General features: G+C 35.9%; 1 protein-coding gene across 1 annotated transcript in view; it reads right to left on the bottom strand.

Annotated features, from left to right (window-relative positions):
- The window catches only part of EYS (eyes shut homolog), a 1,520,124-nt gene that overhangs the window by 176,420 nt on the left and 1,328,633 nt on the right, over positions 1 to 15,071 (bottom strand). The window lies entirely within an intron of this gene.

The following is a 15,071-nucleotide window of genomic DNA, read 5'->3' on the forward strand; positions in this document are numbered from 1 at the left end:
CTCGTAATGCTTGAAGAAGAACACAGTGGGGAGCTGTAATGACTGCATTGTATGCTAGCTGAAAGCATGTCTTTTTATGTCCTCTGCAGTAACCGCTGTATATAGGCATAGCTCAGGAAAAAGCACTCTCTATTCTGATGGGTGAATAATTTCTCAGGAATGAAGAATGGTATATAGGTCTTCCTCATTTTTTCCTTCGAATGCTAATTTTGCCCAAATCATAGGATCAAAGATTGTGAGGTGGAATGTAACCTTAGAGATATTCAAATGTAGTCCCCTCATTTATAGACAATTTAACTAATTCAAGAGAAGTTAAAAGACTTACCCAAAGTTAAACATGTAAAAATACATGTGCCCAGATATATCTTATCTTTATTGATTTACGCATCTAAGTTTCTCTAAGAAAGATTATCAAGTAGGTCAAGTTTGTCTTTAATACTTCTAATCTTCCAATTTTTTCCTTACTTCCATGATGGAAGTTGCATATTCCCTTTAAGTACCTAATGATGCCAGTCTTTCTCTGTTTCCTCCTATCAAACTTAGTTTCAGGAAAAGAGCCCTGCCTCTGGAACCAGAAGAGTTGGGTTTAAATCCTGCCTCTGATGCTTACTGCTTCTTGCATGAGGCTTAAGCTCTCTGAGGTTCAATGAACTGAAACTTCCTCTGGAAAACATTCTCATCACAAACTTATTCCTCACTCCAAAGTACAAAAACAAAACAATCCATTCAAAACACTGGTTCTTTGTCATGTAGCAATGGTACTAAGTGATGCCACAAAAAATGAGACACCAGAGAAAGACTGCACAGACACTCACTGTCCCACAATCACTTCTGTGAAGTTAGTGGACTATAGAAGGAATACATACATACACACACACACACACACACACACACACACACACACACACACACACANCCAAACACACACACACACACACACACACACACACACACACACACACACACACACACACATATATATGGAGCACATCTGTACCAGAGACATTTTTCCTTCTGAAATCCAGATGGTGCAGAAGCATCCTTCTTATACCCTGGAGTCTTACTCTTGCTCTATTAACTCTAATTATCTAAAGACTCATGATTGGTCAGCCTAATTATATCACACCATTCTTTATTCTTTCTTAAATGTACTAGTGAGGCTGTACTAAGAGATCATGAAGTCCAATAGTCTCTGACCATGGTGCTGACCCTTTTGACACTGATGAAGAGCTAGGAGGCAAACGGTAAAGAGGAATTGAAGCTTCATAGGAAATCATGTACCTGAAAACAAACATTAAGGAAGGGAGACCTTATGACACCTCATTTAGAGTCAGTTAGCCAATAGAGTATTCTTTCTTCTCAAATTGAAAAGTTACTTTTGTCAAAGCCAAAACTTTAAAAGAATTAAGAATTTAAAATCTAGTAAACTTTTCAAAAACTAAAACTATAATTTTAAAAAGTGGAGGTTAATAGTATTGTGCTGACTAAAGACTTCTGTTGGTCTAATGTTTATGATGGTATCTAGGTGGGGACCTCAAACTCTTCCATTGACTGTAAGCCACTTAATGTAGCTAACACAATGGATATTCTCTCTTTCTTTTCAAATACTAGTGGAAAGCACCATCATATGTGGCAGAACTCCATTTTCATCATCCACTGTAATCAACAAATATTTATTGAGCACTTCTTGTGTATTAAATTTTATTTGAGCCATGGGTACTGGAAACACACATCTTTATCATGAGAATGGAACCTTTTGGGAAGAAGCAATTATAATTCTGGAAATAATGGTTAAGATAGAGTTGAACCATAAAGTCTATAGCCAATATCACCTTGATATAACTTAATCCATATATAGTATTTTATCTTGCTAGGCACAAAGGTTACGGTGAATGAATATATTTACATTTTCTTAGGGAGATTTTTTTATGTCTATTCCTCTTTCTTTTCTGATCCTTTCTCCTTCCCCATTTATAAACTTAAATGAAGCCTTCTATTATTCCTCAAGTTAAAATGTTTTCTTTTCTCAAATGTTCCAAAGTATTTTATCCGAAACTCTTTTGCATTTTTCACATACTGTCTCAATTACTGTGGGGAAAGAAATAGTATATTACCAGCACCTGTATATCATCTTTATGTCTCCTTTATAATCCTAACAAATACTTGCTGAATTAAATTGAGGTGAATTAGCATAAAGCATCACATATATATAGTACTTTATAGTCACAAAGCAGACATTGACATAGACTTCAAGAGCTGAAAGGGATCCAAGAGGTCATGTAGTACAACCTGTAACTTAAGAGAAATACTATCTATATTATTCTCAAATTGTCAGTCATCTCAGTTGAACTACATAGTTGTATCGTGAGAGTGAAAATTCCAATTATACATATATGCAAACAGAGGCTCATACATATCTAGTTGCTTGCCAAAGCCAAAGTGCTAGCAAATAATAAAGCTATGGTATGAATCTAGGTCTTTGGACTCTGTTGTTATTTTTTATTATACCCTATTGGTATAGTGGATAGAGCACCAGTTTGACTTAATCTTTGCCTTAGTTTGTTCCTCTGTAAAAAGGGGATAATAAAAACATCTATGTCTCAAGGTTGTCATAAAGATCGAATGAAATAACAATTGTAAAATACTTAGCTCAATAGGAAGTGCTACAGAAATATTGGCTATTTTTATTACTAGTCATGTGAATTATGTGGAACCAGTATTTCAATCTTTCCCATAGATTAGAAAATTGAAGTAGAGGGAAGCCAGAACATCCTTCCAATTTACCAGTAGTTTTGGAACTTAAATGCTAGTGGAGAGCACCATCTATATGGCAGAACTCCATTTTCATCATCCGTTGTAATGAAATATTTATTGAGTACGTCTTGTATACAAGATATTGTGCTACAATGGAAATTAGAAAGGAGTTTATAAAATAGTTTCTGTCCTCAAGGAGCTTACAATGTAATTGTTGACAACATAGTCACACATGGCAAAATAACTACAATGTAAGGTAGTATACAATAAGTTAACAAATGATTGATATGAATAAAAAGTATTGTGAGTTTCAAAAATAAGTTGATAATTATATAAGTTCGTTTAGTGCAAATAATTCTTTGAAACATGATAATTATAATGACGTGATAAGTGCTTTGAATTTATTCCATGTTAAAGTCTAGATCTATTACTAGTTAGTGATATGACTTGGGCAAATCATTTTATCTGAGTCTCAACTTCCATGTCTGTAAAATGGGTACAATAATATCCATAATATCTCACAAAGCTGAACTGAGGATCAACTGACAAAGACTTTTGTAACTGATAAAAAGTCTCAGAAATGTAAGGAATTATTATTACCATTCTGCAATCACCAGCTTAGCAGATCCCATAGTATTTGCTTCTTCTCTCCTAATCTGTGCTAGAAAGGTGAGGCTAATGAAAACATACTTTGAGATCATTATGTTTATTAACCTTTTAAACATATAAATTGCTATCATACAAACTTCATATTGCACTAAAATTGAGATTTCAACTGAAAAATCCACTCAAGTTCTACAAATGCTTTATCTCCAAGATTCCAAATATCTGAATATTTCTAAACATCTGAATAATTTGGTTTGGGGAGATACAGCTTCTTTTTGATCACATATACACAGTGGGGCATTGTATCAAAACTACCACCATTCGCTTTTCCTAATGCTAAAAATAAGTCTGGGAATATATTGCTGATAAAAAGTAAATAATTCCAACTTTAGAAAAGGTATCCACTATTTAAATAACACAGTCAGATACCAAGAAATCAGCTAGGGCTCAAAGTCCTGCATTTATTAACTGAAGAAAATAAATAACTCTTCTGACAGTCTTTACAGCTAACAGATCATTAGCGCATTTCAAAGCTGGCCACCCACAGTTTCAGGACAGGGAGATTCTCAGCTGGAGAGCTTGCAGAAATGAATCCTTATGAATAATGTCTCCAGACACCTTTAAGAAATAAAATTGCTATCGGCTGCAATAGGCAATTTCTATGTATAGGCTGTACTATTTATAGTGCCACTGCAGAGGCTTAGGAAGGAATGCAAATGAGCTGTGGAATTGCTGTAGTTCCTGAGGTACTTTGATTCTGTTTTCATGATTCTAATAACACTGCAATGCAACTCGGCTAATTAAAAAGCAATAACCTTTCTTCAGGAGCTTCCTGAAAATGTTTGAACTATTGCTCCAATGTGTTGTCAAGTGTTTTTGGTGTACTGAAGGAATGGTAACTTGGTGGTGCTCACGCCTCATGAACAGTTGGAGTTTTTATCCATCTCTATGAAAAAGCAACCAAAATGAATACTATTCTTTGCAGTTGCACACACATGGCCACTTGGCATTTTTTCATTTTTAGCATTTTTCTTTTAAAATGCATAAAAATAACTGGAAAAATATGAAGAACATTTTTTGCCCTGAGGTTCTCCTGAAAACAATTTTGGAGATACGCAATATGTGCATAATGTGTGCATAAATAGAATGATCACATGGAAAATGACAGTTTGCAGTGGTAACCTTTTTCTAGATAAAGGACTGCCTTTTAAGTGGAAAGCAAGAAGACAGATTTAAAAAAATGATCATAGTAACAGAAGAAAATCATAGAGTGGGAAATAATAGTCACGAAACACCAGCAATTCATAGAAATTTCATAAAAAAACCTTAGTTTTCTTCTTTTCCTAGGATCTGTCTCTTTCCATTCATATGCGTTTGGTAAAGGGCAACTGAATTTTGTCTTATGAACCTTTACTGGCTGTTGAAACTAGAAGCTATATAATTCATTGACAAACAGGGATTTATTAGAAAATAAAAAGATATTGCATCTTTTCCCTGCCACATCAGCTAAAGACACATGTCATTGGACTCTTTGTTTAATACCTATCCAGAATAGATACTGAGCCTGAGGCCCTATAGAATACAATTTAAGCCATGCTGTCAAAAATGGGGCTGCAAAAGCTCCATTTAAAGCCCCAAAGAAGGAATAACGAATAAGGTCAAAGAAGCCATATTCCAGATCACCAAATCCAGGATTTACATTACCCCCAAAAAAGGTTAACTATCTGGAAAGTTCTACAAATATCTTTTAATCCCTGGATACTAACCAGGGGAAGTTCTAATGCAATGGTCTTAAACATTTTTTTCTTTTTGTTTTTATTTAATGAACCCCCTTATATAGTTTGGTGAAGCCTTTGGACTCCTCAACTAGTATTTTAAATAAGGTAAGGGAATACTAATAATGAAAATAAAGATGTAGTTTTTTCTCAATGGACACTTTGAAATCAATCCATAGACCTCTCATGGGTCTGAGGACCCCAGGTTAAGGAATCATGCTATAGTAACTTGTCCCCAGAATAAAATGCAGCTTTCTTTGTTTTCTCCTTCAAGCCCTCAGAATCTGGATTTCAAAGCATTTAGCATAATGCCTGGCAAATAGGAGGTAATATATAAAAATTCTTGTTCCTTCCCTTCCCTTCCTCTATTCCTTGCCTCCACGCTTATTTCTTTTCTTTTCTTTTTCTTTCTTTTTTTAAAAATTAAACCCTTACCTTCCATCTTAGGATCAATATTGTATATTGCTTCTAAGGCAGAACAGCAGTAAGGGCAATGGTGGTTAAGTGACTTGCCAAGGGTCACACAACTTGGAAATGTCTGAGGTCAAACTTGAACTCAGGACTTCCCATCTCTGGGCCTGTCTCTCAGTTTACTGAGACACTGTTGCACCCACCCCCACCATTCATACACCTGACCCCCACTCCCATCTCCCCAAGCCAACCCCTCATGCTTATTTTACACTACCTTTCATGAATTCTACATTCCAGTTAAACTGGCTTAATGACTTCTCTGGGCATGATATTCTATTTCTTTAATCTCTTTGGTTTTGTGTAGGCTATCCCTCTCCTTATGCATGGAATATATTTTTTACCTTTGTTTCAAGGAATTCAATTCAATAAAAGAAATATTTATTAAGTGCCTGTTAGAAGTCAGACACTGTGCTAAGTGTGGAGTACAAATAGGAAAAAGAAAAGACAGTACCTGTGCTCAAGAAGCTTACAAACTAACAGAAGAAGACATCCTACAGCAGGAAGCTAGAAAAAGGGGAAGATGGAAGAAACACCAGGGATGTCTTGTTCCATGGAGTTAAAGCCAAACAGGGCTGCAGATAGAAAGTAGAAAATGAAATAGAAAGTACAAATCCTGACCTCTACAAGGAAAGCTTTGGGAAATTCAGTGTTCCACCCTTCAGATAGCTAATCAAAGAGGAGAGGAGGCTGAGGGATGTGTGAAGGTGCTGAATATTCAATAATGGGGCAGTTAAATGGCCCAGTGGATAGAGTGCCAGGTTTAGAGTCATGGAGACTCATCTTCCTGAGTTCAAATCTGGTTCAGACACTTAATAGCCATGTAACCCTGGGCAAGTCACTTAACCCTGTTTGCCTCAGTTTCCTCAAGTATAAAATGAGTTGAAGAAGGAAATGGCAAACTACTACATTATCTTTGCCATGAAAAACCCTAAAACGAAGTCGTAAAGAGTCAAACATGGCTGAATAACAACAATATCCAGTGCAAGGATAAAAAGCAAGGTTGAAGATATTATAAGTGATCAATTTATCCTAGGAAGGACATTTTATCCAGTGAAGTTCAAACCAAACAGAGCTTCTCAGGAAGCAAAAAAATATCTTCAAAGCTCAGCTCAAACATCACCTTCTAAAAGAAGTCTAAACTTGTCTCTCTGTCCCATCTCCCAATTGCTAGTGCTTTCTGCCAAGAAATTACTTCAGCGTATTTTGTCTTTATTTTTATGGGCATGTTGTTATTTCCCCCAGTTGAATCAAAGACTCCTAAATCAGTGTGGTATAATGGATGAGTATTGAACCTAGATTCATGAAAATTTGACTTGAATCTTATTTCAAATACTACCTTTGTGTCTTTGTTATTTAACTTCTCTTACCCTGCTTCTTAATTTGTAAAATGAGAGAGTTGGACTTTAAGAGTTAATACTAGATATTTAAGGTATGGTTGCCAGAAATCGGATTTACACGATTTCAAATTAAAAAATAGACCCAAGTCAGGATGAATTTTATGGAAGTTTATTTACAATTAGGAAGGTTGAAGGTAGGGAAATTGAGAGAGAGAAACTCTGGCCCAGACTAGAGGTCCAGACCAGGTAAGAATTTAAAGGTCCCAGCAAAGGAGCACAAAGGTTAATTAAACAAGGCTTCTAGCCACAAGGCCTCCTGCAATAAGAGAGGCAAGAGAGGCCTCCTTGAGGGTAGAGCTTCCAGAAACGCCAAGGGAGGAGAAAGGAAGTCAGTCTAACCACATGACAATTCAGAGGGAAGCAGCCTGAGGTCTCAGCAGAGATCCTTCTACACCAAGTTCAAGGCGCCAGCTGCCTCCACAGGAAGTTACCATCATATTTAAAAGAGAGCATCTTTCGTCACTTCCTGCATCCACCTCCAATTTCAAGTGGACAAATGGCAGCCTCAACACTGTTTTGGACTGTCCAAAGGGCAGTCCCTTGTTTTTGATTTGTTACTTATTGTCACGTGTGGGTAACAGACCTTCCCCTCCCCACTTAATTCTACGTTGGGTGGGGTGACATTATTTCTGATGGCTAGAGTCTAAACGAAGAATGAGGATGAGCTAATTCCATTTACACAGACTAAATGACTTCTGAGGTTCCTCTCAGATCTATAGTTATGATCCCTGACTATTTAGTTTTTGTCTTTGTATTCTCAATGTTTAGAATCCTAGGGACTTTATGGATGCTTTCTAAATTAAATTATTTCAATATCTTGAGAATTGGGTTTGTGTATATGTGTTTATATGCTATTTTTTGACATACCTACTTGAGGTCTATCTTAATATGGACAAAATTGGGCTCAAAATTGAATAGAAGGAGAAAAGCAGATTGGGTCACAGAATCACAGAATTTTAGAGTTGGAAGGGCTCTCAGTTTTTACCAAGTTCCACTGATATCCTGAAGGAATTCTCACTGTAACAAACTTAAAAATTGGCCAACCAGCCTCTGCTTGCAAGGTCCATCCACTATGTTCTGAGATAACCTACAGATTTAGACTGTTTTAATTCTTGTCATCAATGCCGTTTACCTATTTGAAATTTCGACCTATTGCTTCTGGTACTGCCCACTGGGACTACACTGAAGAAAATCTTATCCTTCTTCCACCAACATTGGAACATAGATTTTATGGCTGCTCCCAGAAGCTTGTTTTAATCAGGATAAACATCCTTAATTCCTTCAGCTGGTTCTCATATGACTTGGTTTAAAAGACTTTCATCATGACGGTTGCCCTCCTTTGCACACTCATTAGCTAATCATTATCTTTCCTAAAATGTGGTGTCTAGAACTGAGCAGGATGTTATAAATATGGTTTAATTAGAGCAAAATATAGACAACCTCTTATCTTCTTATTCCTGGAAGGTATAGTTCTCTTGATTGAGTCTTACTTTTATAGATACCATATCAAATTGGTAACTCATTTTGAGCTTGAAATATGCCAAAATCCCCAGATGTCTTTCAAAACAGTGACCTGAGATTTATATCTTTCTTGTGACATACTTGGGATAGCACATATAGACTTGCATAATTTATTGTTTGAATTTATTCCTGTTTAATTTTACTTATTAGATTTAGCTGAGTGTCCTAATGGGTCAGTGTTTTGGGAGGTACTGGGTCTGTCATCAAACCTGTAGCTATTTCTCCCATCTTTGTGTCATATATGTATATAACACTCAGGAAATTCCTCATTGATTTTTATAATCACAAATTGCTCCCCCCAAAAGACTCATCATTTTAATATAAATATTCTCCCAGGTATATTTCATGTTTGCCAATCTTGGACCACTGTAATCTTTGAAAAAATAAAATTTTTGAGTAACCCAAAGACTAGTGATTAGCTGCAGAGTGAGTGCAAGCAAATTATATAATCTTTCTAGTCATAAAAAATGTCCTTGAAGAAATCTGTGACTGGAAAATAAAAGGGGAGCCCATCATATAGAGAAATAAAGGGGGATAATCTTAATATCCAGAGTCCTCCATTGACACTAACTTGGAAAAGACATAAATGAAAATCCTTAGGATTATAGGTGCCTCCTTTGTGGAATAATATGGACAAGAATTATAGAGGACAAGATATCAAAGAGGAGTTAAACTCGATACCCATCTTTATGAAATAATGGATCAGTTATTGTACAGAGATCATGTCCTGCCAGAATATATCTTTTAAATGTCACAGTAAGATTGCTCTGTTTCCTTTTTACCAAGATAAAATTTGAGTTGGGTTACTCATTAAATCCATTTTTTCTCAAACTGTTTTACGTGATAATGCTTTAATGTACTAGGTAGGATATCACAAAGCAGTGAAAATCAGCAAAAGATTTTAGGATAATCACTTAGGAACTGCTACATTCTAACTTTAGCAAGGTATGAAAATCCTCTGTTTTGACTGACCCTCTAAAGCTTATATATAGATTTAAAATATAAAAGTCACAGAGACTGATTTCAGATCAAATGTAAAATAATACTTTTATATAATTAGCATTCTTTAAAAGAAGAATGGAGTGCCTTTGGAGGTAGCAAATTACATATAAAATACATAATCCTAGACGTTTTCAACCAAATCTTGAATTATGGATGTTAAATCAAAGATGCCAAAGTTCCTCATTGCATCCTGGGCCCTCAGAAGTCATCCTGACTTTTATTTTGCCACTGGACTTTGATGGCTCTGGAAGAGAAGATGAGGCTGACTATGTCATGCAACTCTGCCTCCCTAAAATCCAATTTAAGGGCAAGTCAAGAGATTATCCTGTGATGTCACTGGTCCTCTTTGAAAACTAAGGATGAAAACAAAAAACAATAATCCTTGAAGGAGAAAGGCCAGGGTTTAATTTGGAACTTCACTTTCACTGTGAAACTTTGGTTCTATATAGCATCAAATTTTCATATACTTATGGCACTGGTTCAAAGCAATATTTTCTATAACATTATAAAAATTGGATACAAAAAATAGACATATTGAAAAACTGCTTTCCTGTAAACAGGATCATAGATAATAAATCATGGTTCTGGTGGCTTTTAAATGAATATGACTTTTTTTTTGCTTTGTTTCCTGAAAGGGATAATTTGAGTTTTAAATACAAGAGGTTGAAAGTAGCTTCAGGCTTTTTCAATTAAAAGTTTTAGTTTTCAACTTCTTTGCTCTATAAAGGGCTAAACCTCTTTCTTGAAATGGATGCCATCATGTTAAAATGGACAACCTTTATTTCTTAGAAAACCTCTCACAATGAAACCCTCATCAAAAACAGGTTCCTGCTGGAGGGGAATTTCTTAGATCAGTGATCTCACTCATGGCAAAGGACAGTTTAAAAAAGACATTTGTACCTAGGTTAACAACATTTTTTTGACATTATTATGTGTGTGACAATCCCAAATTAAATGGATCCAAAAAACTAACAGTCAACCTTCCCTGCTGTTTCAATTAGTTTTTTCTCAATTACCCCATCAGATGGGTGAGATGAGATTCCACAATTTGGGGGGGTCTCATTTTAAGCCTCTCTGCTAACAGTTTATTATTTTGAAAGCTCCAATGGCTTACTATAAAATGCATTTCCATCTGCAGGAAACAGTTCTTAAATTGCTTTGCTCAACAAATCCACAACTGACAAGTGCACCATTGAAAAGAAGTCAAATGAGTTTGGAAAAGGGATTACCAAATGGGGCTTATAAAACTCTTGCCTGAAATGGTTCCCTCCATGAAGAGGATCACCGAATGGCAAGAACATATTACTGTTCAATCAGAGTTCAAATGCAGTTCTGTCAACTTCATTTCAAGTATAGGATGACATTGTATGAGGTAGTGGTATACCATTTGATTGTATTTCAGTTATTTTACAAGTTCTCTAAAGTAAGTTTAAATCTTGAGTTGCAACAAGAAAGCTTAACCCTCGTGTAAACAAATCCTTAAAATGTAATAAATAGCAAGGAAAAGAGTCTAAAGTTAAAAATATTTTCTTCTTTCTTAAAAGACCTTCTTTATATTGAAAACTATAAGAAAAAAAAGTTTTCACTACAACTTGGGCTTGTAAGACTTTTTGGTCCTATGTCCCAAGTCTGTCTTCTTTCTACTCATACTGGCATCATCCTGTTTCAGGTCCACATTTACTGCTCAAGTGGAGTATTGTAATATCAGCTTAATTGGTCTCATTGGGCACAGTATCTCCTTTTAAAATTGTATAAGTTAGCCTATATTTTTCTTCCGCTCAAAAAGCTTTTGTGCCTCCCAGTTATCTCAACCATTCAAATAAGAATTCCCATGTTGGTTATACCTCAATTCTGCCACTGTAGGTTTATTGAACACTGACTCTAAAGGTTCCAGGCAAACTGACTTACTGGTTCTTCTCTGTATGTGCTTCTCCATTTCCTGTTTTTATGCTCTTGTAAAGGTGGTGCTTCTTGCCTAGACTGCCTGCCTTATCTTGTTTCTTGGAATCCAGAGTTCCTTTCCAGTCTCAGTCCAAGTGCCAACTCTTATGAGGATGCTATTTCTGATTCCCTTACTTGGTAGTATCCCTCACTCAAAGATTTTGCATTAATTTGCATGTATTTTGTATTTATCTGCGTATATTTTATTTTCTCCCAGTAAAACATAAATTCCTTGAAGGCAGAGACCCTTATGCTTTTGTTTTTGTGCTTTCAACACAACATAGTCCGTAACACAAAATAGAGCCTAAATGTTTATTGAATTAAATTTAATTGGATTATATGGTTTAGATTCTTCCTCACTCCCTGGTCCATATACCAAATGATCAATGTTTGTTCAATATTAGTGTTATACAGTCAGATTTAGAGATTGAAGAGACTTCTAATCATTGAGATCATTGAGTCCAACTCCTTTATTTCACAGATAAAGAATCTGAGGCCCAGGGCAGTGGAGTGATTTGCTTAACATAATACAGGTAGATCAGAACTGGGATTTGAACTCAGATGTTCTGGCTTTAAATCCAGAGCCTTTTTCAAAGTAATATGATGATTATGATGTGCAGCCTGAGGGACAACCTATTGAATTATTTCTAAATCTCACTTAAGGGTTGACTATAAATCCTATCTATTTTAAAGATAAAAGTAGAGCTCTAACTGTAGTTTCTAACCTAGTTAATAGAAAACGAAGAAGGGAAAATGAAGTGTTACAAGGAAAATGAAAAACGAGTTATTACCTGGTTTAATCTCATTTATTGAGCTGGGGTATTGTTACCCTTGGGAATTGAGAAAAGGTTGACTATTCTATAAGATTTTTCAAAGAAAGAGTACAATTTATCTTAATATTGTGTCAGCCCTTTCCAGGAAGAGATTTAGCCTTTTCCACTGGAAAGAAGTGACAAACTAAAACTTTTAATTGAAAAAGCCTGAAGCTATGTTCGACTTCTGATATTTAAAAATCAAGTTATTTCATTAAAAAAAAAGACCAAATGAGAAGCCCATCTCATCTGAAACTTGTGCAGTGAGCAAACATTTACAAGAAGCTATATTATTAAATCTGAGAGTGCCTTAAGAATGCTTGGTGTGGAAACCATCATTTAACAAATATTTATTAAGCAATGAACCTAGGACTGTGTTAAGTGCTGAGAACAGAACATAGACAACATTGAAATAGTTCCTACCCTAAGAGAAGCTGACATGTATATAGAAATTTTTTTTGGAAAACCCTTACCTTCTTCTGTCTTAGAATCCATACTAAGTATCAGTTCCAAGGCAGAAAAGTAGTAAGGGATAGGCAAATTGGGATTAAGTGACTTGTCCAGAGTCCCACAGCTAGGATGTGTTTGAGGCCAGATTTGTACCCAGGTCCTCCTGATTCTAGGCCTGGCTCTTTAGCCACTGAACTACCTAGTTGCCTGATATAGGAAGTTAAATACAAAACATATCATATGGAATTTCTAGGGGGTTTGAGTGGAGAATCCTAGCGACTGAGGAGATGAAGATAGACTTCCCAGAAAAAATGGCACTTAAACTGAAATTGAAAGCTAATGACGTTATGAGGATAGGGTCATTTCAAGTATGTATTGGAGAATGACAAGGAGGTGTCTTTTTTGCAGTCTTTTTTTGTCATGTTTTTTGAAATAGAGAATATCTGAAGGAGAAAATTGTGCAATAAACCTAGAGAGGTTGGCAGGAAGTAGATTGTAAAAGATTTAAAAGTAAAATGGAAGATTTCTATTTTATCCCAGAGGCAACAAGTCCCTGCAACATCTTGAGCAGATCAGTGCCATGGTCAGATCTATGAATCAGTAATCCAAATGTGACAACTGGGTAGAAGATGGATTTGGAAGGAAAGAGATCTGAGGCAGGGAGCCCAGTTGGGAGGTCATTGTAAAAGTGAGGCCAAAGGTGATGAGGGCTTGAACCTAGGTGGTGGCAAAGTGATCAGACAGAAAGGATCAGAGTACAATTTATTGTGGAGATATAATCCACAAGACTTGGCTCCAATGGGATATGAAGAGATAGAAGAGTTGAGGGTGACTCTCAGAGAGGAAAGATAATGAATTCTGGATATATTGAGTTTGAGATGCTTACAGGGGCACGTAATTGGAGATGATTAGTAGGCAGTTGAGGAAAGATTACAGTTTAGGAGAGGGACTGGGGATAGATCTATAGATCTGAAAATCATTTACATATAGATAAATTTTGAGTTTACTATACTTATTACAAAAAATGTTTTTCACATAAAAAACAGTTTACCATAAGGTCTTTCTAAATGAGCTTTCCTAGTACATGTAAAATAGAATTAAATTAGTATTTTTATATACATAATCAGGAACATATCTACTTCCCAAAGGAAGTTAAACTGATAATTTGTTTTAATACATTGCTTTAGTCCTTACCCCTAAGTTAAAGATTAAAAAAAAAACAGAACTCAGTGATTTAAAGGAAAATCACATTATTTTATTCTAGCCTATAGTGGCTCCCTATCACTTCCAGAATCAAATATAAAACCCTCTATTTGGTATTATAAGCCTTTCATCACCTGCTCCCTACTTCCAATCTTCTTATACCTTATAATATATCCTCCCACCTCCAAGTCTGTGATCCAATGATGCCAGACTCATTGCTGTTCCTTGAAAAACACTCTCTCAACTCCAAATGTTTTTATTGGCTGTCTCCCATGCCAGGAATGCTCAACCTCTTAGCTTCCTTGGCTTCCTTCAAGTCCTAGTTAAAATGCCATCTTCTACAGAAAGCCTTTCACATTCCCTCAATTCTAGTACCTTGACTCTGTTAGTTATTTATAGCTCATTCCTAATATAGTTTGCTTGTACATAGCTGTTTGTATGTCATCTCCTCCATTAGATTGTAAACTTTTTGAGAGCAAGAGCTGTCTTCTTTCTTTGTATCCCTCAAGCTTAGCATGGTGACTGGCACTTACCAAGCACTTGATAAATGTTTAATGAGTAGGCAGATTTTTAACTCACTATATTAAAGAGAAGCTCTGTAGCATAGTGAATTGGCAACTGGTTTTGGAGTCAGGGAAATTTGGGATCAATTTCTACCTCTGACAGAGAATGATGACTGTAGGTAAGCCAAATAAGGTCTCAGAGCCCCAGACAGCTCCCTAATACTCTGTATTTGTAGAAGGAGTTCCCAACATCTATGAAATCACAGGTCTGTTTTCCTCCCAATTGCCACCCCCTGCCCTAATTAGATAGGCACTAACTTGTGCTTCTAGCTCTGATTTAGTAGTTGCTTTAGAGATCAGAGTACAGGAAAATTATTAGACAGCTTTTAAACTAAAGGAGGAAAAAGCATTTTGATCTCATGATATGCTGATCTATTCTTGTTCTATCTCCCTATGCCCTGCCATTGCTTCCTTCTCTATTAGCCATTTCCTCTACCTTCCCAACCTTAGTACCAATGATATTCTGTTACTGCAATGAAAGATACTATCTTGGCCTCAAGTATAATCTGCTCTCTTCTTCTCCAACCTACTTACCTAAGTTAACTAGCATATTTGTCTCCCTGGGGTAATTTAAAT

Source organism: Gracilinanus agilis, chromosome 4, assembly GCF_016433145.1.
Source record: "Gracilinanus agilis isolate LMUSP501 chromosome 4, AgileGrace, whole genome shotgun sequence".
NCBI classification, from domain to species: Eukaryota; Metazoa; Chordata; class Mammalia; order Didelphimorphia; family Didelphidae; genus Gracilinanus; species Gracilinanus agilis.